Source organism: Labrus mixtus, unplaced genomic scaffold, assembly GCF_963584025.1.
Source record: "Labrus mixtus unplaced genomic scaffold, fLabMix1.1 SCAFFOLD_41, whole genome shotgun sequence".
Taxonomy (NCBI): domain Eukaryota; kingdom Metazoa; phylum Chordata; class Actinopteri; order Labriformes; family Labridae; genus Labrus; species Labrus mixtus.
In genome coordinates this window covers 113722-119304 of record NW_026870068.1, presented here as the reverse complement: position 1 = coordinate 119304, position 5583 = coordinate 113722, and positions in this window count along the sequence as shown.

The window sequence follows — 5583 nt, the reverse complement described above, 5'->3', positions numbered from 1 at the left end:
CTGCAGCAGGTAAACAGACTGTAACTGTTCAGCGGGTAAACAGACTGTAACGTCTGCAGCGGGTAAACAGACTGTAACGTCTGCAGTTAAACAGACTGTAACATCTGCAGCAGGTAAACAGACTGTAACGTCTACAGGTAAACAGACTGTAACGTCTGCAGTAGGTAAACAGACTGTAACGTCAGCAGCAGGTAAACAGACTATAACGTCTGCAGCAGGTAAACAGACTGTAACGTCTGCAGCAGGTAAACAGACTGTAACGTCTGCAGGTAAACAGACTGTAATGTCTGCAGCAGGTAAACAGACTGTAACGTCTGCAGCAGGTAAACAGAATGTAAAGTCTGCAGTTAAACAGACTGTAACGTCTGCAGCAGGTAAACAGACTGTAACTGTTCAGCGGGTAAACAGACTGTAACGTCTGCAGGTAAACAGACTGTAACGTCTGCAGCAGTTAAACAGACTGTAACGTCTGCAGCAGGTAAACAGGCTGTAACGCCTGCAGCAGGTAAACAGACTGTAACGTCTGCAGTTAAACAGACTGTAATGTCTGCAGGTAAACAGACTGTAATGTCTGCAGCAGTTAAACAGACTGTAACATCTGCAGGTAAACAGACTGTAATGTCTGCAGGTAAACAGACTGTAATGTCTGCAACAGGTAAACAGACTGTAAAGTCTGCAGCGGGTAATCAGAGTAACGTCTGCAGCGGGTAAACAGACTGTAACGTCTGCAGGTAAACAGACTGTAAAGTCTGCAGGTAAACAGACTGTAACGTCTGCAGCAGGTAAACAGACTGTAACGTCTGCAGCAGGTAAACAGACTGTAAACTCTGCAGGTATACAGACTGTAACGTCTGCAGCAGGTAAACAGACTGTAACTGTTCAGCGGGTAAACAGACTGTAACGTCTGCAGCGGGTAAACAGACTGTAACGTCTGCAGTTAAACAGACTGTAACATCTGCAGCAGGTAAACAGACTGTAACGTCTACAGGTAAACAGACTGTAACGTCTGCAGTAGGTAAACAGACTGTAACGTCAGCAGCAGGTAAACAGACTATAACGTCTGCAGCAGGTAAACAGACTGTAACGTCTGCAGCAGGTAAACAGACTGTAACGTCTGCAGGTAAACAGACTGTAATGTCTGCAGCAGGTAAACAGACTGTAACGTCTGCAGCAGGTAAACAGAATGTAAAGTCTGCAGGTAAACAGACTGTAACGTCTGCAGCAGGTAAACAGGCTGTAACGCCTGCAGCAGGTAAACAGACTGTAACGTCTGCAGTTAAACAGACTGTAATGTCTGCAGGTAAACAGACTGTAATGTCTGCAGCAGTTAAACAGACTGTAACGTCTGCAGGTAAACAGACTGTAATGTCTGCAGGTAAACAGACTGTAATGTCTGCAACAGGTAAACAGACTGTAAAGTCTGCAGCGGGTAATCAGAGTAACGTCTGCAGCGGGTAAACAGACTGTAACGTCTGCAGGTAAACAGACTGTAAAGTCTGCAGGTAAACAGACTGTAACGTCTGCAGCAGGTAAACAGACTGTAACGTCTGCAGCAGGTAAACAGACTGTAAACTCTGCAGGTATACAGACTGTAACGTCTGCAGCAGGTAAACAGACTGTAACTGTTCAGCGGGTAAACAGACTGTAACGTCTGCAGCGGGTAAACAGACTGTAACGTCTGCAGTTAAACAGACTGTAACATCTGCAGCAGGTAAACAGACTGTAACGTCTACAGGTAAACAGACTGTAACGTCTGCAGTAGGTAAACAGACTGTAACGTCAGCAGCAGGTAAACAGACTATAACGTGTGCAGCAGGTAAACAGACTGTAACGTCTGCAGCAGGTAAACAGACTGTAACGTCTGCAGGTAAACAGACTGTAATGTCTGCAGCAGGTAAACAGACTGTAACGTCTGCAGCAGGTAAACAGAATGTAAAGTCTGCAGGTAAACAGACTGTAACGTCTGCAGCAGGTAAACAGACTGTAACGTCTGCAGCAGGTAAACAGACTGTAAACTCTGCAGGTAAACAGACTGTAACGTCTGCAGCAGGTAAACAGACTGTAACGTCTGCAGGTAAACAGACTGTAACGTCTGCAGCAGGTAAACAGACTGTAATGTCTGCAGCAGGTAAACAGGCTGTAACGTCTGCAGCAGGTAAACAGACTGTAACGTCTGCAGCAGGTAAACAGACTGTAACGTCTGCAGGTAAACAGACTGTAATGTCTGCAGCAGGTAAACAGACTGTAACGTCTGCAGCAGGTAAACAGAATGTAAAGTCTGCAGGTAAACAGACTGTAACGTCTGCAGCAGGTAAACAGACTGTAACGTCTGCAGCAGGTAAACAGACTGTAAACTCTGCAGGTAAACAGACTGTAACGTCTGCAGCAGGTAAACAGACTGTAACGTCTGCAGGTAAACAGACTGTAACGTCTGCAGCAGGTAAACAGACTGTAATGTCTGCAGCAGGTAAACAGGCTGTAACGTCTGCAGCAGGTAAACAGACTGTAACGTCTGCAGTTAAACAGACTGTAACGTCTGCAGCAGGTAAACAGACTGTAACTGTTCAGCGGGTAAACAGACTGTAACGTCTGCAGGTAAACAGACTGTAACGTCTGCAGCAGTTAAACAGACTGTAACGTCTGCAGCAGGTAAACAGGCTGTAACGCCTGCAGCAGGTAAACAGACTGTAACGTCTGCAGTTAAACAGACTGTAATGTCTGCAGGTAAACAGACTGTAATGTCTGCAGCAGTTAAACAGACTGTAACGTCTGCAGGTAAACAGACTGTAATGTCTGCAGGTAAACAGACTGTAATGTCTGCAACAGGTAAACAGACTGTAAAGTCTGCAGCGGGTAATCAGAGTAACGTCTGCAGCGGGTAAACAGACTGTAACGTCTGCAGGTAAACAGACTGTAAAGTCTGCAGGTAAACAGACTGTAAAGTCTGCAGCAGGTAAACAGACTGTAACGTCTGCAGCAGGTAAACAGACTGTAAACTCTGCAGGTATACAGACTGTAACGTCTGCAGCAGGTAAACAGACTGTAACTGTTCAGCGGGTAAACAGACTGTAACGTCTGCAGCGGGTAAACAGACTGTAACGTCTGCAGTTAAACAGACTGTAACATCTGCAGCAGGTAAACAGACTGTAACGTCTACAGGTAAACAGATTGTAACGTCTGCAGTAGGTAAACAGACTGTAACGTCAGCAGCAGGTAAACAGACTGTAACGTCTGCAGCAGGTAAACAGACTGTAACGTCTGCAGGTAAACAGACTGTAATGTCTGCAGCAGGTAAACAGACTGTAACGTCTGCAGCAGGTAAACAGAATGTAAAGTCTGCAGGTAAACAGAATGTAACGTCTGCAGCAGGTAAACAGACTGTAACGTCTGCAGCAGGTAAACAGACTGTAAACTCTGCAGGTAAACAGACTGTAACGTCTGCAGCAGGTAAACAGACTGTAACGTCTGCAGGTAAACAGACTGTAACGTCTGCAGCAGGTAAACAGACTGTAATGTCTGCAGCAGGTAAACAGGCTGTAACGTCTGCAGCAGGTAAACAGACTGTAACGTCTGCAGTTAAACAGACTGTAACGTCTGCAGCAGGTAAACAGACTGTAACTGTTCAGCGGGTAAACAGACTGTAACGTCTGCAGGTAAACAGACTGTAACGTCTGCAGCAGTTAAACAGACTGTAACGTCTGCAGCAGGTAAACAGGCTGTAACGCCTGCAGCAGGTAAACAGACTGTAACGTCTGCAGTTAAACAGACTGTAATGTCTGCAGGTAAACAGACTGTAATGTCTGCAGCAGTTAAACAGACTGTAACGTCTGCAGGTAAACAGACTGTAATGTCTGCAGGTAAACAGACTGTAATGTCTGCAACAGGTAAACAGACTGTAAAGTCTGCAGCGGGTAATCAGAGTAACGTCTGCAGCGGGTAAACAGACTGTAACGTCTGCAGGTAAACAGACTGTAAAGTCTGCAGGTAAACAGACTGTAACGTCTGCAGCAGGTAAACAGACTGTAACGTCTGCAGCAGGTAAACAGACTGTAAACTCTGCAGGTATACAGACTGTAACGTCTGCAGCAGGTAAACAGACTGTAACTGTTCAGCGGGTAAACAGACTGTAACGTCTGCAGCGGGTAAACAGACTGTAACGTCTGCAGTTAAACAGACTGTAACATCTGCAGCAGGTAAACAGACTGTAACGTCTACAGGTAAACAGACTGTAACGTCTGCAGTAGGTAAACAGACTGTAACGTCAGCAGCAGGTAAACAGACTATAACGTCTGCAGCAGGTAAACAGACTGTAACGTCTGCAGCAGGTAAACAGACTGTAACGTCTGCAGGTAAACAGACTGTAATGTCTGCAGCAGGTAAACAGACTGTAACGTCTGCAGCAGGTAAACAGACTGTAACGTCTGCAGCAGGTAAACAGACTGTAACGTCTGCAGGTAAACAGACTGTAACGTCTGCAGCAGGAAAACAGACTGTAATGTCTGCAGTAGGTAAACAGGCTGTAACGCCTGCAGCAGGTGAACAGACTGTAACGTCTGCAGTTAAACAGACTGTAACGTCTGCAGCAGGTAAACAGACTGTAACTGTTCAGCGGGTAAACAGACTGTAACGTCTGCAGCGGGTAAACAGACTGTAACGTCTGCAGTTAAACAGACTGTAACGTCTGCAGCAGGTAAACAGACTGTAACGTCTACAGGTAAACAGACTGTAACGTCTACAGCAGGTAAACAGACTGTAACGTCTGCAGCAGGTAAACAGACTGTAACGTCTACAGGTAAACAGACTGTGACGTCTGCAGCAGGTAAACAGACTGTAACGTCTGCAGCAGGTAAACAGACTGTAACGTCTGCAGGTAAACAGACTGTAACGTCTGCAGCGGGTAAACAGACTGTAACGTCTGCAGGTAAACAGACTGTAACGTCTGCAGCTGGTAAACAGACAGTAACGTCTGCAGCGGGTAAACAGACTGTAAAGTCTGCAGCGGGTAAACAGACTGTAACGTCTGCAGGTAAACAGACTGTAATGTCTGCAGGTAAACAGACTGTAATGTCTGCAACAGGTAAACAGACTGTAAAGTCTGCAGCGGGTAATCAGAGTAACGTCTGCAGCGGGTAAACAGACTGTAACGTCTGCAGGTAAACAGACTGTAACGTCTGCAGCAGTTAAACAGGCATTAACGTCTGCAGCAGGTAAACCGACTGTAACGTCTGCAGCAGGTAAAGAGACTGTAACGTCTGCAGGTAAACAGACTGTAAAGTCTGCAGGTAAACAGAATGTAACGTCTGCAGCAGGTAAACAGACTGTAACGTCTGCAGCAGGTAAACAGACTGTAAACTCTGCAGGTAAACAGACTGTAACGTCTGCAGCAGGTAAACAGACTGTAACGTCTGCAGGTAAACAGACTGTAACGTCTGCAGCAGGTAAACAGACTGTAATGTCTGCAGCAGGTAAACAGGCTGTAACGTCTGCAGCAGGTAAACAGACTGTAACGTCTGCAGTTAAACAGACTGTAACGTCTGCAGCAGGTAAACAGACTGTAACTGTTCAGCGGGTAAACAGACTGTA